Here is a 20,754-nt window from a genome sequence, read left to right as displayed (position 1 = left end):
AGGTGCACTTAGCAGATGCACTTTTCAGCTAATTGATGTTACATATCAATTCTAGACGTCACTTAAACCTAATGTGAGATTTTTTGGATACTCATTGTCCTTGTTACAGGAGAAACAGGGTGTTGACTGGGAAGATGGAGTCAGGTGACACTTGCTCTCAAATTGAACATTTTTTAATTAAGTGCTTTTAATATCCCCAAAATTTTGTTAGATTTTAATTGATTTGTTCTTGCAGTGCTGCTGAGAAATACATCACGATGCACAGGAAGCAAGAGGCTCTTGAAAGTTATGTAAAAGGATCTGTAATGGAAGATGAAAATGATTAGTAGATTTTCACTGCCCAGAGTGAGAAAAATCCAGATAATGTTTGTATTCTGTTTATTAGGAAATGCTGTTTCCCAGGGAACCAGGAGCATCTTGATTCCAAACACTGAGCCTCACTGTCGGTGTTTTTACCCATCGGTGTAGCATTCGGGTGCCTCAGGACTGTGAATAGTCGTGCTAGATGATGGATAAACCAGCCAGCTGGTTGATACGGTGCTTACCAAGTACTACATTTGTGTCCCATTATATCTAGTGAAACACAGTGGGAAAGGTGCTTGGAGAGATAGCTTCTTCGTTGCTCCAGAAGTCTGATCAGAAATCTAGAGAGTATAGAGCTGAGAACATTCTCAATTTTAGCCCCATCCAGAGATACTTGTTGCATACATAAAGAAACATATTTCAGCAAATATAGATTCTTCTTTTTTAATGGTGTAAATCAGAAGTAGGTCTTTGACCTACGAATTGCAGGCCCAGTTCTCTTCTGCATGTAAACACCATCCCTTTAACAATCCAAATGTATTTCTAATTCAGGGCTCAAGCCAGCTGCAGATCTGTGGAGGTCCAGGGATGGATGAGATTGTAGATCTCAGCTTGGCATGATGCTGACTAAGCTGTGTCTGTGGGCCTGTCTGCTTTCAACTCTGTCAGTGCTTATCCTCCATGCCATGCAAGACGTGACCTGGGAGCTGCAAACCAGTCAGCTGCACTAGAGGCTGGCTGTGTGGAGGTGTGAGATTTTAGCCACAGCTAGTCAGATAAGGCTTGGTATCTATTTCATTGCATGCAAGTTTGCTAATGCGTATTCCCACAGGGCGGGGAGTATTCACAGAGAAATCTGAGCATCCTCTGCCCTCCTCAAATCCAAAGTGTGCCCTCACTGTTCTGATGGCTGCCTTTACCTTCTGGTATGGCATCACTGCAGTGGGGTCATCAGATCTTGTATCCTGTTATCTCGCTCTGGTTTTGCGAGCACGTTTTCAGTTGTGTATTGTGCACAAAACTTAACCTTCAAAAACACAAAGCTGAACTCTGAAAAACCAGAACCGGAATATTTATCAGATCTGAAAGCCACTAAAATAAATGTTCAGAGATATCTGTTTTGCGTGTCAGTGGTATGTTTAAATTTTGCTGAATTCATGAACATCTGGCAGAGGGAAAGACTGAAAATCTGTAACATGTTGGTCATCAGACTAATAACATTTATGCATCTTCTGGAAATTGCCGTTGCAGTATGTCTGTTCTTTTCAGGCCCAATCTGTTGGGCCAAAAACTTTTGCTCTGGTTCGTGCCGTGTAAGCTTGCTTCTGTCTTTCAGTGAGACCTGTGAGCTTCTGAAAGGTCCAAAGCAAGTCTGTGATCTCGGAGATGGGGACTGTGGTACCAGCCAGGGGAGCTAGAGGAGGGGAGGACATCACTGTTTTTCTTTGCTCAGTTGGTGGCTGTGAAAAGCCACCAGAAAGTTCTCTCCTCATTCCAGCTTCTGACTGCAGAGTTTGAGCCTGCAGAGGCATGTGGACCAGGCTTGCTTGACTGTTAGGAGATAAAGCAGCTCTGACTAGAGAGCCTTGGCTTTTCTGCTGGAGATGGATTAACTCATGGCAGTTCTAGCCCTGGAGATCTCTCATGCGTTGACCAGGATAGCAGCAATGTGTGGAACGTGCATTGATTTATGTGTGTGAATGCAGCCAAGATATCGATTGCACAAAGTCAGAAAAAACGGCTTTGTGAAGTTGAGACCTTGATGTGCGTAGTGAGCTATGGATGCGCAGTTAACCTGAGAAGACTCTTAACACCTGTTAGTAGCGCCTGGTTATTACTTAGAAATTTTATCAGTAGTTATCAAAATAATTTACCAAAGAAGGAAATACTGTGATTGTCATCTTGTGCATGAAGAACAATGGGCTAAACAAATGACAAGACAGGATTAATCAGCCACCAACTAAACTTTAAATCCAGGTTTCCTGAGTCTTAGCTACTGATTATTCCACTGCATCATACCACTTTTGTAACAACTTTTTTCTTAGATAAGTCTGTTTCGAGTGTGGTGTAAAAATTGGGGCTGAGGTTACTCACATGCCTAGAAAACACCTTTATGAACAATTAGCTCGATACAAACGTTTTCAATGTGTTTCCTTTCAAAATCAACTTGTAAGGCAATGTTTCCTTCCTTTCTGAATTTCCTGAATTACGCTAACCAAGCCAAGGGGAAACAAAGCTATTTTACATTCTGTTTTGTGTGTGTGTGCATGCAGCAGGCATATTGGAATTTGTTTATGTACCTTTTGCATTTATAGGGGTGCTTAAAAGTGTCTTTGCACATAAAGTGGTTTACAATGAATCCAAACTTTGAGTGACAATGAAATGCTGTAATAGCTTTACTAGAGGAAGCTATATTTTTCTGTCTTGTTTCTTGCAGCCTGTTTTTAATGTTGCAGACTAGGTGTGTAACAGTAGTTGTCTTCATTTGGGAAATCAAGATGCTGATACGAATTGGAGGCATAGTCAGCTATCAGCTGGGGATTTCATGTTGCTAACTGGTACAATCAAAAGAAGTATTCATCTTTCATCAGAATAAAATTTGAAAATGAAATGCTAAAAAAATGAGATCACACTAATTTGGCAGGATGGTCATTTGACCCTTAGTATCAATCAATAGTGTGGCATCTTATGAATATGCCAGGGAACAGGGGAAGTGGTACTTGGCAGTTGTAAATCTCCATGACAAGTCTCAGTCTGAACATCTGTGTGACTTGGCAGATGTGGAAGACAGGAACTTGGTGAACTAGTGTATTTTGAGATTTTTTTTTTTTGGCTGAATGCCGGTGGACTCATTTCTAGCAGGTAGGTGGTTGCTGCTGCTATCTATGAAATATTGTGGTCTGAAATGCTTACTTAAAGTCACGTAAAGCAGAGGCTGTGTTTGAGGGAAGACTGGGTTCTTGCTGTCTGCCAAAAGATGGAGGTTTCCTGTACAAAGTAACTGTAGCAGAGTCATTTCTAAAAATGTTTATGAAGGGCACCGATCAGAATTCAGTCCAAGATTTTAAAGCTCTATAGTAATGTAGCTCAGTGGGGAATCGGGCTTTGACGTTCAAAAATGACAGCCTAAACATTTCCAGTCAGTGATATGTGATGACAGGACTACAGTAACAATTCTTGTTATGAGTAGAAAGTTACTGCAATTACAGCAGCTTCCTGTCGTGCTAAGTAGTGAGTTTTTAATGGCACTTCTTATGATGAAATGTGGTCTGAGTGCAATTTAATGTTTCAAACCTGTGCAGAGATTAAAGAGACTTTGGCACTGTTACTATTTTAATCTTAACTTATAAACTAGAGCAAACACCAGGTTGTGTGTCCTGAGCGTGACTTAGCAACCTGTTAGTTTTTTAATTATCTCCTTCCTAATTAGATTGGTCTGATTATTTGGTGCTTGAAATAAGTGCATATTTTTAAGTTCTCATGGCAGTAGCTTTTGGAAAAACCTCATTGCTTTTCATTTTACAGGCATTTTGTCTTTCATGTTGAAGTATGGGAACATATGGTGCTACTTCTGATGTAGCACTTGTCTAAATATCTTTGCTTGTAAAATTTTCTGCAGAGCCGTATAATTTTCTCCTGTAAAAACATTCCTAATCTATTTAACCAATTTTATAACTACAACAACAAAAACGTGATAATCCCATGCTGTAAACTTTTACTGAATGTAGGTCAAGACATTAAACTGGAACCCTGAATGAGAAAAACGAACAGTAAGCAGTTAGAAAGTCAAAGAGACTAGTAAGAAATATAACTGTGATAATTGCATAAAAAATAAAAGTTTATCACAACACTTCCCACATATTTTGAAAGGATCAAAATAGTAATTTATTTTTAAGATGAACTCTTGGGATGTCACTGACAGTCAGGAGATACAGAGTCCTCTAATACAGCATCCGGACTAGTCACATGATAACTGGTTTCATCTCATGTTTTGTGTTCAGTCTAGTGACTACACATTCCAAGTGATAGTGTTTCTTCTGTGTGAGCCACGTGAAGCTTGAGTGATGAACATGCATTAAAAAATGTAGAATAGCAACACAGTCATCTACATACAATGAAGGGAAATGGAGAACGTTTCTGAGACTGAAGAGTTTGGCATAGCTGAAAAAGTTAGAGGAGTAGAATAACTAGAATACTTTTGTATTCTTTTGTCTACATTGCTAGACTGTTACGCAGCGTGAGAGATGATGAGCAGGAGGCTAACTGGCCTGTTAAATTTTCTGAAGAAGTTTCTAACTTCTTTAGAAATGAGCAAAAATATTTCTCTCAGGCAATGATTCAGATCTAAAACTATTCTTCTTACACAGCAGTGGGAAAGCAAGGATTCTGATTATTGCAGTCCTCCTGAAGTAAAGTAAGTTGCCAAGGTACGCGTATGTGATGAGCATCACCTGTATTACTTGCCACTCTAGGCAATGCTCTGAGGTGTCGGACTGGAGCCAGACTGATGGACGGCGTCCTGTGCTGCCCTGTTGCTTCCCAGCAGCTATGTTATCCAGGAGCCAGCAGCTTGAGTGCACATAAAGATGGAATCGGGCAGACTTTGAAAGACGAGCTGCCAGAAAATATCCTAGCATGCCTTCTAGGAATACATGCAGGTTGTATTAAACCAACACGTGAAGCACTTTTTGCTACTTAGAATAAATGACCACTTGCCTGTTTTAGACTCTTTGTGTACTGTGCTATAGAAATGCACGTGTGTGCGGATATGTGTGCTGTAATCTTGCTTCTTCTGAAACAAAATGACTCACCATGTTGTCATGTGGGAGATACTGATCTAGCTAATGAAATCATTTAGGGTTTGATACTGCTTTTGTTTATGCAGGTGGCTGACTTCATACACTTGCACGTTCTCACTGAGTACACAGGCTTTTAGAAGCAGGGTGGTTTTGGTTTTTTTTTTGTTTTTTTTTTTAAAGTGGTGTCATGGAAATAGGAGCTGAGACTTAGAAATGTATTCCAGGGAAACCCATAATGTTCTGATCTGAAGGAAATCTTGCAAGTTTTCTTTCAAGTAGTTCCATTCTTCCACTGTCTGCTTTCAATAAGATTGATATTTTGACATGGAGACTCTCAGACCAGGTTTGAAGACAGTCAAAAACTCTCTATGGCCTTTCTCTCCCTGGGGCATTGCCTTCATTGATCACCGCAGGGCTGGGCTCCTGCCCTCACTCAAGATGCAGCAGGAGCTGCCTCTGCAGCTTTTAGTAGCAGGGGAAGCATGTCGGGCTCCCTCTCTGCTGCGTTGGCAATGCTGCACCAAGCACAGAGATCTAACAACCCGTACACCTTGTACAACACTGCAAGGGATGAAGCATATTCCGTCTCCAGGAGAGGAGGGAGAGAGCAAGCGGCTCCACCAGTCATGCTCAGGGAGCTGGAGCACGGAAGCAGAGAGAGCTCTCTTCCCCCCCGAGGGGTTACAGATGGAGTAGCAAGTGCACAATTGCTGGAAGCGGAAAGAGAAGGACGAACTGAACAGGATCTCCTTTCTCCTCACTCCTGAAAGTGGGTTCAGAAGCTGATTGCCATCTCTAGGGAAATATCACTCGGATGTGAAGCTAATGTTGTAGCTGTAATGGGAATGGGCTGTATTTGATGCTGAAGGTTTGAGTTGCACCGTAGTGAGCATGGATGATAAAGTTGCTCAGAAGAGAATTTGTAGTTTCTGAGGTTTTTCTGAGAGAAAGAAACTAGATCAGGTTAGACAGATTCAGAGTTATATTAAGGAGTGCATAGGTTGTAAAGTGAAGGACTCTGAAGAAGGGAAAATGTCATAATCCAGTTACCCAAAGTTGGATTATGGTGAATTTGCACCATTTTTTAATGGTATCCCCACTTTCAGGAAACAGAGGTGCAGGAGAGCAGAATTAGATTATAGGGGAAACCAGATCCCCAGCATTTCCAAACTTGAAATGACAGGAAATGATGTAGGTAATGACCACTTATGTATCACTTCTTTGTGGGTGATAAATACAGTATTGAAGGGGTTTGTTAATGACTATGCAGTTTTTAGTCAGTCGCAGATATCGATTTGTTATCCTTTCCCCCTCGTTCTGCTATCAGATGAAAAATAGGGCATTCGTTGCAGAATCTGCCAGCCACAGCGTCGCTGCCATCGTGGTAGTGCTGATCCTGACCAACTCCTGGTGAGTGCTCAGGATTTTTACTTCCGTAGCATCTCTGAGCCTTCCCATGGCTTTTTTTTTTTTTTTTTTTTTTGGGGGCATCTTGAGCGCTTGAAGGTGTCTACTGCAAGTCTTCTCTTGGGATTGAGTGTAGCGAAGTATGACTGCAGCTACTTTAGCAATCCTAGCAGTTAATAGTGCAGAAATGTATATTTCTTTTTATATATCCTCCTCTACCAGAGCTTTCTGTAAAGCAGGACTCTTCCCCTGCGTGTTGGAAGGCAGAAGTCTTTCATTATTAAATATTTAATTTTTCAAAGAATTGCTGCCGTGGCATTGGTGAAAAGTCTGTGTTAGTTGATGAACTCTGCTACGAAATCTGAGCTTTCCTATTTAAAAGGGAGAAAGCAAAATATGTTTTCTATCCACTTTTTACTAAATTAATCTTAATGATTTGTGAAAGTCATTACTATGAGTCGTTTGATGATTATTGCTGTTGAAAAAGCAATTACACTGGAAGACCAACTAAAAGTCTAATGTGAGATTAGACAGTGACAGTGCTATCTGTAAGAGCACTATCTCTATCAGTTATATGGGGCAGAGACGGTCTCTTGCTACTTTTTATAAACACAGTTTAGACTATTTGCAGACAAGAAGGGAGGTAATCCAGTTATTTGGATTCTCAGTTTTGCTTTTAAATAGTAAAGTTCTTCTCTTTTTATAATTTGTTACTGCAACAATATATATTCTTAAAAATTAGTCAACCATCTCTCTTCAAAGTGCAAAATTCTTTGCACCTGCTTTAATCTGGTGGGATTTGACTGAAGATTCAGTGCTGAAATTGGACAGATTCAGCAATGTGGCCGAAGTGGCAAAAGAGGTTGAGTCCAGCCGTACGGAAGGATCTGATAAGGATTTTCAGTGGAAGATCCAGATGGCTTTCACTACATTGCTCTTTCAGCATTGTAGAGCTGCTTAAAAGCTTAGTGGTGTGCATGTAAACATCATCAGAATGATCCATCAGGCCAGGGACAATGCATGTTACTCTGAAATAAATAAATAAAAAAAAGCTTAGTACATGGATTTGGTTGCAGTTTTCTTAATACATTGGAGTTGCAGTTTCTCTGTGTATAGCCCTGTATCTTTGGCCCTGAACTGTGGTCATTTACAAACAGCTCTAACCTAATGTGCTAAAGTGATGCTATTGTCTTCTGTAAGCTTTTCTGTGTGATCCTCATTTTAAGTACAAAAGCGTTTGCTGATTTGAAGACTTGGTCCTTTACAGGGCAAAGTATTCTTCATTAAACTTGGCAGTACAAGAAATCATGTGGTTCAGGGAGTCTGATGCACATTTAAAGTTCAGACCATGTTGATAAGTAAACTTTGATTAAATCCAGGTTTGGAAACTATGCTTTGGGCATTGCAAAAGAAACGTTATGTAGATCAAATTCATATATACTGTTGACCAGAATCCTCCAAAAGAAGCGTGGTCTGCCCTTGTTTTCTTACACAACACAAACCCAGCTGAGAGGTGGGTTGTGAGAGTACTCTCTGTTCTTGTAAAACACGGTGTGTTTAATGCAGCACTTAAAAGTTTTCTGTTTGGGTTATATTTTGTTGCCTTTTGTACATTGGGTAAGTAAGTGTAGGAAGAAATAGGCTTAATTTCTTTTGCTTATTGGTATAAGATTAGTGTGTGTGTGTGTTCTACCTCTGTATAATCCAGCTTGTCAGATAAACTTGGGATCATATCCAGACCTGACATGACTTTTGTAGTTTCAACAGCGCTGCGCCTGTTCCCGTGAAGGCTGACTTTCACCCATACCGACACCGAGAGGTATCGCTGCAAATCTGCCAGTGACTATAAAAAGATGAGACTCCTCTAAAATGTTTGGTTTTCCTTGATTTATTTTTGATAGTGAGTGATGTATTATTCAGAGTGAGACAGGGATGTAGGAATTCCTCTTGTTAGTCCTTGTCTAGCAGCTGTTTAAATGACAGAGTGCTGTCTGATTAATGTGGCAGCATGAAGTTTATGGCAGTATGAAGTTCCTATAGGTGCCTGTGCTTTCGCACTTAGGAAAAAAAATCTCAGATAAACTGAGTGGGGGAAGAATCTGATAGTTCATTTTCTGTGTGTCCATACATGGTAGCATTTATTAATTTAGGGGGCCACTTCTCTCATTTAAATCAAATGGAAAATGTTCACTCAACTGCACAAATAGGACTATCCATCTGTATACCTATTATCATAGCACATTAAAGTAAAAGCAGTAAATTAACTTCAGTTACAAAGGCTGCCATGCGTTGCTTGATAATAGCAAGTTAAACAAGTTGAACATAGTTAAAAGGCACCATATAACTAACATGTTAACTACAAATTTTTGGTCAATCATTATGAGAGGGTTTTTGTTTTGTTTTCAAGATTATCAAGAAACCTGGCTAAATAGTCTTACAAAGGTAGTAGGTTTGAAAGCTTTCTTGAATAATTTGTGATGCTTAGTTTTAGCCTTATGACTATTTCTAACTATAGCCTTAAGCACCTTTAATCTCTCAGTTTGTCTAAATGGTAATTGTGATAAATTTAACATGAACCAAAGGTACTGTGGGATTGAAAACTTTCCTGGAAGGTCACTGAAAAGAGAAATGGGTTTTTATTTTTTTAATTGCACAGAACTAACATGAAATTGCCTTTCTGTTTCAAAAAAGTATAACCTCTCTGTGAGGCAGAGAGAGTGGAGAGTAATCTAATGCAGGTGCCTGGGCACTGCCATCCCACTGCCAGGGTATTTGGTGAAAAGTTAAATGTTTATCAGAGAGGATTTTTATATTTCCAATTTCTTTGCAAGGTAATATGTGCTTCTCAAGAAAATACGTAGATGTGGGCTACGTTCACACCCCCCCACTCCCCTCTTTCCATGCAGTATATATGCTTTTGTACAAAACTCCAGGTAGGATGTGAACCTATTTGTGGGAACTTCTAAATCTGTTTCAAAAGGATAGGTCAAGTGCAAGAAGGTACACAGTGTGGTAACCTATAGGTTATACAGTAGCTATACAAATAAGCTCAATATTCAAATATATAGGCTGTCTGAGATTCAACAATAAGAGAGAAAGGAGAATTAATACAAGAGTGTTGCCAATCTATTAGTGTACTGAGGGCAGGAAATTAGACTTGCTCTGTGCAATAAATTAATATTATGAAAGTCTGAGACATCCTTGCTGTGTGTCAGGCTATATCTAATGCTTCAAAGGAAGAACTATATGTGAGTAGCACTCAAGCTGCTGTGTCATGAATTGTGATGATATTTTGGGAGATTGGAATAGTGTTTTGCCTGTTTCCTTTTGACATTGCTCTGGTGACAGCTAAGGGCCAGCAGTGTTTGCTTCCTAAGTAGATAATGGTAGACTGGCTGTTCTCCTTGAGGAAATGCAGATTTTAGTTACTGATACCTTAAAAGTCACAATTACTGTGAATGTGCTTTTTGGCTGTTGATTTAGAGCTTTTTCGTCTTAAGTCTAGGAATTGCACGAAGTATTTAACTGCTTTTCAGGAAACTAGAACTGGGTGGGGAAATGTGATGGTTGCTGTGGAAGCTGTGGCAAGTAGTACAGGATTGTGCAGCCTTTAGATGAGGTTCTGCTGTGCTGCAGTTATTCCTGTCATCACTTTAGGTGAGGTTAAAGTCACTGGAAATACTCACGTTGAGTCCTCTTTCTGAACAGTTGGCTTGTGAATAGGCATATGGAGAAAGCCATGAGTGGGACTTACCTAGCAGCACAGAGTAAAAGCTCAGGCAAACAGAAATTTGTGGTAGGTGCAAAGCTTTATAACTCCATATAGATGAAAAAAGTGTTTCTGAATTTATCACAGATTTTTCTTTTGAAAACTTTGGCGTTTTAATATCTCGGATTAAAAAAAGCCAAGGGAGTTGCCTTGGATGTGCTTTGGTAGGTTCTGACTGTCAGTGTGATGAGCATTTCACATCCCAGTGCTGTGACCCTGTGTTTGTCACAGTAACAGGCATGTTGAAACGATAAGCCCAGAATCTCGAGGGTAAATTGGCAGAACTCTGTGAATTTGTTGAATGTATGTTAACATCACGTGTTCTAGTCCTTAAGTATCTTGAATGAAAAGAGCACAATATGCTTTTTCAGTCACCCCTTCACTAAAGATTTAAAAAAAAGAGAAATCTATATACATGTATATCCTATATTCTAGTGGAGGGTGTCCCTGCCCCCAGCAGGGGGGTTGGAACTGGATGATCTTTGAAGTCCCTTCCAACCCAAACCATTCTATGACTCTATTTATATGCATGCAGGAGAGAGATTCAAATTAGAATGAAGAAAATGCTGGACTAGGATTTCTTGCCTGTTTTCTGGCCAAACAGCAGAATCCTTGAAGCAGGAATAAGAATTAAGATTGCCAGGAGCAACAATTGACTTCGCAGCACTTGGGGTGCTGTAGGTTAGCAGATGACATGGGTAGTTCCAAAGTACCGTTTCCAGCCTGTTAAACCCCATTTTGATTTTTAAGAAAAATGGAATGTCAGGAGGAGAGAGGAAATTTATCTTGCTGCAAAGAACTGGTCACACAAGAATTCTCTTTTGATTTTATTTTCACAGGAACATATGTTTCCTACTTGATAATCAACTCTTTCCCTAAATCTTTACTTCCCACAGTAGTTAAAGTATGAAAAAATCAGTATGTATGTTATGAAGGAAACAGGTGGGGTTGGAATAAAACCTTGGCACAGTTGCCACGCATAGTATATCCAGAGAAGAATGGCTAGTAAACTGTGGGGAGAAGGGACAGAGGGGTTTGGAAAATGCTTAAATTGCTTTGATTTCATTTTTGGTGGGAAGAAGCAATAATTTGAATGAGAAATTGATCATACAAGGTTTGATCCTCTTGTAGAAATATTGCCATTGATTTCTAGAGGAGCAGGGTATAGACACATTGTTTGCCTGTGATTCTATGCTTTTCTGTTGGTGTAGACTAATTCACTGATGCTCAAAAAAATACCCCAACCCAAAATGAAAAATGAATAAACAAAATCTACTTGACTGCATGGAGACTAAATTAACTTTTTAATCTTTAATATCATTGTTATGCCAGAGCCACAGGGGCCAAAGAGTGATTTTCCTTGACCTTTTGGTCCTGAGACTAACTGCACACTTGTCGAGGTCAGTAGTTGAAATGGTTAAGTCATTTTCTAAAAATCACGTAGATACATGAAGCTGAGACTTTGATTTATTTTGAGCTCTGAGGAATATAATGTGAAAACCTATTCAGGTTCTACTAGCTGGCCAGAGACTGCAGTCAGTTTAATAAGACACAGCTAAATTTGCCATGATAAAAGTGCTGCTTCATGCATGAAATAAATGCTGTGGTCCTGTGCTGGTGAGTGATGATTTATTACTTTTAAAACAGTAGAACCAAGACGCAGAATTAATTTTCAGTGGATCTTTCCTGTTATCATTTGCTTGTACCCCCTGGAATCTTATATGGTTGATAAACATCATTAAAAAAAAAAACCCCAAAACCAAACTCAAAAATAAAATATGAGAGATTTTAAAATTGTGCTTTTCACAACAATACCCCCCCTTTTCCCCATGAGATGTTGTACAAACCTAATCTAGCAGCAGTTAATGCTGCAAAAGATGTTTATAGCTCAGTTTTTTCTGGTTCCTTATCAAATGACTGGTCTTATTCTTCAAAGCTCTCAAGGAATGGACTTAAGCTTAAGTGAATAGATCATCCCTCTCCGTGTGGTCCTTTGTTACCCACGGTGGTTTCTGGGCTGATTTCAGCTGACAGCCCTCAGTTTGAAACCCTAGGCAGTAGGAGACCGGTCATGGTGAAATGCTCACATCAGGGCTTGCTCAAATAGGGGAATTTTCAGCTCTAAGTTGGGTACCTGGATTGACCCTTTAACCTGTGGGGAGAATAACCTGTTCAGGCATGGGATTAGCAAAAACTAGAAAACTGAGAGGAGAATCCATCCAGCAGAGGATGCAGAGGGGAGAGGCACTGCGAGGGTTCGAAAATACTTGTGCTGCTTCCTGAGTAGATTCCTTAAACTCAGAGCTACATAAATGTATACAGCTAGCCTGTACTAGAAGTCTCATTTTGATAATCTTGACCATATAAAATGAGCTGATGATGTGCGTTGGCTCCTGTAGATGAACAGTGCATATTTGAGGGTCTTGTTGGAGCAAAGAGCATCTCAGCTGCTGAACATCTCAGCAGCATCCGGCTTCAGGGTTGTACGTGTCTACTGGTGGAAGCATCGGTGTTGACCGCACTTCATAAATCCGTGGAGTTAGGCAACGTAGGATATACGCTCTGACAGTCTCAGTAACACCTAAATGGTGGACTTAAGTGAAATTTTTCAGGTGCTTAGTGGTTTTGCTCCTTGCCCTACAAAGATCAGGTGAGCCAATGACTTTGCTTTGTTCAGAGGCTGTCTCATAATCCTCCTTTATACATGGCTCTTGTGTAGTTCCGGAGTGGCAGAAGAGCTCAGCAGAGTCTTAGATAACAAAAGCAAAGCTTCAGTGTTTTATTTAATTCTTTATTTAAAAGAAAAGAAGCTGTGCTTCTGCAAGCAAGGCTCTTCTCAGCATCTGTAAGCTGAGCAGGGTCAGTCTGGGTCATTACCTGGATTTTTAACCTTTGGAAGGAACACAGGTATGTTAGACAGGGATGGAAAAACCATTATCTTTTGAGTCAGTCATAAATGCTGTGAGGATAAAGGTTGAAATATTAAGCTGAGATGCTTTCTACTTGTTATTTGAAGTCCCAAAGACCAAGAGCTTTAAAGTTTTTCCAAGGCGCTCTGCAAACATCAGTGGTGCAATGTATTATCAGTCACTTCTTGTTCAGAAGCTGCTGTATGATGCTCCGATGTGCTTCTAAGCAAACGCAGCCCTGTATGCCCATCTGCTTCGAGTCCTGAAGCAGACTCACTTTCTCTTCTCTCATCACAACACCTATTTATTCTCTTTATCACAAATATCTTTTGTCTTATATCGTCTCTTTGCCCCATGTCCCTGCCACTCTTCAGTGTTATATTTTTGGAAGATAAAATAGATTTCATTATAAGTAAAAATGCCTGCTGAGGATGGAAATGGTCCAGGACTATGTCAAGAAGAGATCGTTCCTGTTCTGGGGAAAACCTCCCTTCTCTGACCTGTTTTCTCTCTTGGAAATCCTGTTTCCCTTATGTTTCCCTACACATCTTCAGAAAATTCAGTGCTAAAGAATTTTAAAATATAGAAGCCAGATTTCTGCCTTTCATGGCTGGTAAATAACTACCAGGTGACTCTGCAATCCCCTATACTCTGATTACGTGAGAACAACTGCGGTGCCCTCTGACTCTGAGCTGCTCACAACTGATTGCTATACATTACAGATACCAAGCCCTGCAGTGCAGCAAACCGGGGAATATTCTGTTTGGTAAAAATGAATCACGGTTATTCTTTCTACATCTCCCTGTTTTGTTATCTGTCACCTTGGATTTATCAGAATGATCAGTGTTTGGACTTTCATACTTACATCTGACTTGACTGTCTGATGAACAACTGTAGATAGAAAGAGACAGTTTCCTTAAAGGGCTGTTGGCATCTCAGTCTTCACCCTTGGAAAAATTGTAAAAAGTGAATGAATGGTGATGTTGCAGTAGACATGGGTTTTGTTTTCAAGGTCTAAGCTTTATGCTCAACGTAGTCATAAACCAATGATTTCACATTATTCACTTATGGAATATGAAGTCATCAAACTTCTGTTAGGGAAAAATCTTTTTATATTAGAGAAATGTATCTTAGGTCCAACATAGTTTTATTTGTCTTCCTCAGCAGCCAGACCTCTGTGGGCTCTTTACTACCTCTCAGAAATGATCCTAACTTGGCTGTACTGGTACTGTCTGGACATAACAGAACAAATCTGGTCAAATCTGAGATCTGTTTTCTGTTCCCCCTGCTATAGGCTTTCCACATTTCCTATAGGTGTTCTGCCTTACTGTTCAGGGTGCTCAAGGCATGAGCTTTTTCAGAACCACTCAGCCTTGGCTTTGCTCTCAGTGGTAGAATATGTTTTACTGTTTTCTTTTGCAAATACTACTCCCTTCTGTGCCCATAGTGTACTCCTCACTTTCTTTACAACATAAGTAATAATAAAAGGCTTTATTTATTTATTATTATTATGAATAATAGGGGATGTTTTGCATAATTCTGAATCTCATCATAAGTTTAAAATACCTTATGGTTGCTAACAGAAGAGACACTCAAATTTGTTACTATCCTTTAGACAGGCTCCTGTGATCACTCTATCAAAGTATAGATGGGTGATGATCAAACTAGCTCTCTTTTGCAGGAAGTGTTAGTTGTGACAGATTGAACAGATGGCAGGTTGGGCTTAATTTTTATGTAAGACAGGAAAGATGCTTGTATTTCAATGCTGATAAAAGTGTCCCTTCTTTGGACATTTTAGCAAAACAAAAGTGGTTCCACAGGCCATGTGGGTTGAAAAAGGGGTAAAAAAGACTTTGGCCAAGAACAGCATGTGCATCAAAAATGTTACTTTTTGGAATATAAATAATTAATAGACTTAAAACTTTTAAAAAGCTAAATGTGTTGTCAGACAGCAAGGAATGAAAGCCGATCTTAAACAGGATAAAACTTTCGAATAGAAAGTAGTGAAGGACTAATAGCCTGGTCTTCAGGTGCCTGTAAGAGCAGGGAAAGGAGGTTGCCTGGAGCCATGCATTGGATCCTGTGAAGTGCTGGATTTCAAAAGGCACAAGCATTGTTCCAGCTTCTGGTTCTGGCAATTCAGACAACTTGAGCATTACACTTCTACTTTGCGATCTCGACCAATCTTGACCGAGTTCTGTCTCTCTTAAATACTTGCAGAAGGTTTATGCTTGCATCCCAAGGCAGAACTTGGATTTGATCCCTACCTGAGGATATATTGCACTTTATGTCACGTGTCCACTTTGCACTATGTGCTTCAATTTAGCTTTTCCCAGTTGAATGACAAAGGAATGGCGAAAATGTAGTAAAGAAGGAATGAATGTCTGTCTTGTATTGGAAATCCAAAACAAATTTGGAACAACTCCATCGGTGTGTGTGAAGTCATATTACCTCTGCACCCACTGAGACTGACACATGCTGTAGCGGAAGTTTTGGTTCTTGTTCTGGAAGGAACAGAAATAGAGCTCTTGCACAGGAAACACCCCAAAACATTTGCCTAACTAATGAGTAAGGCAATTGATTTGATGGAGTTGTTTTTTTTCCCTTGTGTATTCTTTTCCTTAGAGAAACCAAAACAAAATCCTTCCCCAGAGCTGAGGTTTCCCAGGTAGGCAGTGTCAGCAGGAATCATAAAAGCCTCTGAAGGGCAGAAGGATAGTGAAGAAGTGCAAGATATAGTTTATAGGCTGTATTCCTTACACATAATGTGATGAGTGGTTAAAACAATGAGCAGATTTGGTGTCAAGTTTTGAAGATACTGTACTAGAGCCAATAAAAGGGGAGAAAGCAATGGGATGTGCTGAGGGTGATTTTTGTCTAGACAGAAAACCAAAGTAGCCATTTTGAAGGTAAATAGAGGTTGCAGAACACCAGAACTTTAATCTGCTGGTTGAAATTCATATCAGGACTGCTTTGAATTATGCTGAATGTGCAGAATGTGAAAATACGTCCTGTGTCAGAGTGTAGAAGATCAGTGTTCTCTTCAAAAGTCAAATTCTGATGCGGAGTACCTGTCTGTGGGGATTACTTAGGGAGAGGCGTTCAATCACAGTAACTCGGTAATTGCTGCAACGTCAGATGCTGAATGCCACAGTCTGATACTAAGCTTTGGTGATGTTCTGGATATCATGTCAGAAGGGATAGATCAGAAGAAAGTGTCCGGGAATATGTTGCAGTGCAAGTAGTCTTGGTGCTGACGCTATTTTTGGAATCTTTTCACTTGCCTTGGCAGTATCTTGATGAAATCAAGTAAGACTGAATATGTTTAAGGTTTTGGAGTGGAAAGGGAATAATGATGATGTTTTTCTTGAGGCCAGTTCTTATCTCACAGCCATTTCTTCACTTCTACTTTCTCTGATAAGAGGTGGGTCTGATTACAGGAGCTAGTTTAATTTAATAATAGTTGGAAAATAGAGATTTTTTTGTTTATATATGTTTTGTTTACATGTCTTAATACATCTTGCTGCTTTCACTTTCTTTCTCTTTTCTTCCCAAAAGAGTTTTAAGAAATGCAAAGACATTGTAGTGAGGGGGGAAGAAAATGATTCCTGACTAGAGAGCTGTGAAAATTAAATCTCTCCTTCCCTTTAGCAATGGTAAGAGAAGTTCCTTGTGAACATAACTCCATTCAACCAGCCCCTTGCAGCCATAGGGAATGGGTACCAGTTTGTGTTGATGGTCCAAATCACCAAATGCAAGCTTAACATTTTAAGGGAGGACATGCTAAATCCTTAGCTAATATAAGGTGGCATAATGCAACAGACTTGTGACAGATAAGAATTTGGCTTAGATTTTCGGATCTTCGAGCCATTTCATACATTATATCAAATACTTGCAGCTCTTATGAAAGCTGGAAAGATTTGGATAGTAGCCATCCCAGTGATGCATAAGATTTTCTTTTACATCTTCCTACTGTACCCTGACTTACTGCTTAATAAAATGAAAAAGTCAATTTTAACTGGTAAGCTCAGCCAGTATATTTTATGTATTTCATGATATAGACTTCACTAAAGCTGTGTTATACACAGTAGATCTGGTTGCAAGGTGAGGCATTATGGATCCATAACTCTTCTGTCACTGCAGTCAAAAGCACTGCTGCCTTAAGCTCTGTCTGAAAGCAGACCAGCGCTGAACGTTATTTAAGGAATCTCATGTATGTAACATGAATCTTGTTAAATTTCCAGTGCTTTTATTTAACCACTTCATTCCACTGCCATGGCACCTGGTGTGCATGGTTGACCCCAAACTCTTGGTTGTCAGCCTCCTCTACAGAAGCCTATGCAAAACGTATCATTTTGTGGGTGTCTCAGTAGTGCTGTAGCTTTGAATTCACTCTCCATAATGAGCCGACAGCTTCAGCAGGGCCCTGCGTGTGTTTCATAGTCTGATGCACAAGGAAGGCCTGATAGCAAATCCAGAGGTGACTGATGCTGCAACAGAACTTTAAAAATAAAGATGAATTAAACTGTAGATAGAGTTTTCTGGGTTTGACCATTCACCTTTGGGGTTCAAAGCTAAGGAAATCAAGCTCCATACCACACTTCATAGTTCTTTTATTTATAAGCAAGTAGCTCAGCTGGGATCTTTTTAGCCTGACTTGAAATTCTAGCTTGATGGTTTTCTGATAAATAGTCTGTCTCCTGGCCTTTTCTGAAGCTTTAGGAAGAGATGCAAGCTGCATGTAAAGTTGCAAGAAGAATAAGCTGTATTTCATTTTTACAGGGATTTTTATCAGCCGCTACTTTTATTGTACTTACACATTAACACAAATAATTTTCAGTTTTGTTCCTTAAAGGTTTAAAACTAAAGCTTACTAAAAGATGACAGATTTGTCAATATTTCCTGTGAATAGTAAAGGAAAATTTCAGTGAAGACGCATCAGTACTGGGTTAAAATAGAATATCCAGCATTTTACAGCTAGTGGGCTGGGTGTGTTGCTGATAGTCCAGCCTTTCTCTCAGCTGCAGCTCAGACTTCACAGGGGTCTGGATGGGAGGACCAGTTATCTGGTAACTTCCAAACAGGTGAGGACATGATGCAGGTGCTGTAGCAGGGTTAAATAGCAAGACCCATCTCTTAAAACAGTATCTGTATTACTCTGCATTTGATTTGCACCTGAAAGTACATCCAACAGGTATGGGTACATGAACTTTCATATACTCTTGCTGGTGGGGTGGTCCTTACTCTCATTTTGGAACATTTTAGGTTAAAGAAAGGAGTCATATCTATATAGACTAAATCTCCTTTCCTTTAATTTCATCATTCTGCATTTTGCTGTTCACTAATGTAAGGCTGGCCTGTAAACTGCAAGAGCAGGTCTCCCAGCTGGCATCTCATCTCCCATCTGTTGCGTGGGGTCACTGCCTTTGCTGTACCAGTGCAGGAGCAACTAGGGAAATAAATACCTACAAATTCCCACAGAAAATGCCTTTTGCTATCGACAAAGTATTGACCTGGCAAGTGAATAGGAGCTGCTTTTGATTCCTTGCTGGCGCGTGCTCCTAGTGATTAGTTGCCTTTTGTGAACTTGACTGTGAAGCTACAGAAAGCGCTGGCATTCCAACTGAGGAGAAATACTACTCCTCACCCGGACTCGACCAAAGTCTGCCACCTGAAAATTGGGTATTTCTAGTGTGCGCGCCCATGCAGAAAGCACAGCTATTTTTTTGGGACACTTTACTGCTATATTTAACTCCGTTACCTCTAGCGAAAAACCTTACCTTGTGCTTGTTAATTTTTCTTACCTTGCTCTAAGCTCATGCCACACGTCACTTCTTTTTGCCGCTAGATGACTACTGCCACATGCCTGTAGGTTCCTAAACAAGAAGAATAAAAAGACTTTGAGACAAGTGATGAAATTAAATTGACACAGTATAGGACTGGAACTGAAAATGTTAGGCTACAGCTATGCCTTCAAATGCCCTTTTACCAAGTAAGAAAAACTGTCTTTAAATAAATGGTTGGGACATGAAGAGACAGTGACATTTGAAAAAGAACAAAGGGAGCATCTGCAGAATTCACAACCAACATGTGACTACAGGAAGAAAATCCCAGTAAAGTAGCAATTGATTTTCCCCAGAGGACGTTTCAAATATTTGTCCTTCTGTCAATGAAGGCGCTGAATACTGGTATTGAACCTGGGCATCGCAGCTGAAAGGAGGTCCTGTGCATGTGCAGCGTTGGTTAGAAAAAGCAAAGATGATGCTAGGTCACGTGGGGTTGTGAACGCTACAGAGAACGTGGTATTGCATGTATGTTTTGTATAAACTTTGTTGTAAATAGTAAGTGAAGTTCTGGTCATCTCTGTTTTGGGGACAAAAAAGAATTAATTGGTGAAGGACAATTGGAAAATACTTTAATCTCTGAGGAGAAGAGGAAGAGAAAAATTGAAAATACATAAATGATGAGTAATTGCAGAAGACAGGTTGAAGCTTTATTTTACTTCTAGAAAACGTAAGAGAGACTCTATGAAATACAATAGCAGGAAATTCAAAATCAATGAAAGAAAAATACATGTTGTTTAAATAGATGAATTAAATTTACAGCCAAAGGAGGTGGTTGATACTTAAAAGGTATTTATAATTGAAAAAAGACTGAAATGTGGATATTGGGAACATTCAGGGTCCTCATAATCGACTGGAACAAACTGTGTTATGCAGTAATTACATTTCAAGATTCTGTTTACTCCTGTCTACTAAAGAACAGGGTGTGTTCCCTACTACAAGGGACAAATTAACCTGCGTCAGCCTGTGGTGGGGTGTTTGCCTGTTGCTCAGGAGCATCTTGAACTAATCACTGAGACACTATTCTGACATCAGGTCAGTGTGATTGGTAATTCCTGTGGTGTTGTCCACCTAGAGGCTGTATTTACCCTTTTATGTTGAAGCATAATTTATGGTGAATACAATTGTTTGCATTACTTTTTTTAATAGATCACTGGTGCACAGAGACTTGCTCGTTTGGTGGGGAACCTTGCTTGAAGAGTCTTGCAGTATAGATACAGCTAGTATGCATTGGTTGGCTTGCACTTGATGTGAGGTCTTCCTGAGGGTGCTGTGATTTTGAAGGCTGTGAGCATTAAATACTGTACCCTATTTTAGTGCAAGAGGATGGTTATAATTAAGGGAATTTACAAGTAGAAACTTTGTTTAGGCTCTATGTGCAGAAATAACACCGCATGGATTGAATTCTAAAGATATACACACGCTTGTATAATGTGGCTGAACAGTTAGGAAAGAGGTTGAATAGATATAAACGCAAAGCAAGGGAGAAGCCCTTCACCAGTGTCCACAAATGACAGAAAAGGCATTATTTATTACCTGTTCAGCAGGATCAAGCAGGGCAGAAGCTGCAGGACCAAAAAGGCAGAGGTGCACAGTACAAGAGGTGTTTGGTTTGGGCTTTTACCTGTTCCCTCCCTTATTTCTGTACACCAGCGATGGGACGGGGAGCACTCTGCATTGCTGTGTGCCTGGCGACTCCCCCCTATAGCTTGTCTACAACCTGT

General features: G+C 39.9%; 1 protein-coding gene across 9 annotated transcripts in view; it reads left to right on the top strand.

Moving 5' to 3' along the window:
* The window catches only part of CCDC85A (coiled-coil domain containing 85A), a 143,825-nt gene that overhangs the window by 14,863 nt on the left and 108,208 nt on the right, over positions 1 to 20,754 (top strand). The window contains exon 5 of one of the 9 annotated variants that reach the window (XR_012834824.1): positions 236 to 1,299. The exons of 7 other annotated variants lie outside the window; for them this stretch is intronic. The gene's annotated coding sequence lies outside the window, so the exon portion shown is untranslated. Of the gene's footprint in view, positions 1 to 235; positions 1,300 to 20,754 lie in introns of those variants that run through there. One more of the 9 variants, XM_075749907.1, reaches the window with a different exon arrangement.

Source organism: Balearica regulorum, chromosome 3 (genome assembly GCF_011004875.1).
Source record: "Balearica regulorum gibbericeps isolate bBalReg1 chromosome 3, bBalReg1.pri, whole genome shotgun sequence".
In the NCBI taxonomy this organism is placed as follows: Eukaryota; Metazoa; Chordata; class Aves; order Gruiformes; family Gruidae; genus Balearica; species Balearica regulorum.
Note: the sequence above shows the minus strand (reverse complement) of the source record. Positions and strands in the feature narration are given on the sequence as shown.